Source organism: Electrophorus electricus, chromosome 11, assembly GCF_013358815.1.
Source record: "Electrophorus electricus isolate fEleEle1 chromosome 11, fEleEle1.pri, whole genome shotgun sequence".
NCBI lineage: Eukaryota > Metazoa > Chordata > Actinopteri > Gymnotiformes > Gymnotidae > Electrophorus > Electrophorus electricus.
In genome coordinates, this window is record NC_049545.1 from 24,443,075 (window position 1) to 24,443,670 (window position 596).

At 44.5% G+C, this 596-nt stretch overlaps 1 long non-coding RNA gene across 3 annotated transcripts in view; it reads right to left on the reverse strand.

Annotated features, from left to right (window-relative positions):
- Positions 1-311: 311 nt before the first annotated feature.
- LOC113568102 overlaps positions 312-596 on the reverse strand; it is a 6,306-nt gene continuing 6,021 nt past the window's right edge. For 2 of the 3 annotated variants that reach the window (XR_004776690.1, XR_004776689.1), the window contains exon 4: positions 312-596. This exon is cut by the window's right edge and continues 315 nt beyond it. This is a non-coding gene — a long non-coding RNA (uncharacterized LOC113568102). The other variant, XR_004776691.1, reaches the window with a different exon arrangement.

A 596-nucleotide genomic window follows, 5' to 3' on the forward strand; every position in this document is an offset into this window, starting at 1 on the left:
TAGTAGCACTTGAAGTATTTCACCATTTCATTGCGAGTTATACTGTGTATGACTATGTATGTGATGAATAAACCGAACTCGAACTTGAACTTGAACACAATGTGATTCATACATTGCCAGCGAGATGCATACAATAAAAAACAAAGAACCAAGTAAGGAATACACAGTAGAAAAAACGAAACTAAGAAGAAGATTGGAGAAAAGTGTGAAGAAAAAATGTGTGTTAGGCTAGCTGTAGTCATGGCACACACCCACCCAGAAGACACCTCCCTCCCCATACATACACACTGCAGACAGAAAGAAAAGGTGTAGATATTTATTAGTGGTGAGGGGTTTCCTTATCGCTTCAGTCTTGAGGAACGAGCAGGACTTCACAGCCAGCCTGCTCCAGTCCACACACCAGACGCTGCACAATAGAAAGTTAACGCCCAACATGCCAGGGCGGGTGGACAGTAGCTGTGAGCAGATGTGTGCATAACAGAGAGTCCTAAACTCCACGGAATTCCCGTCTCTTCCAGGAAAAACTAGGCCAAGCTGTCTGTGCACACACCACTCACCTTAAAAACGGTCTCTGCCTGAGCTGAGGTTAGGAGTAA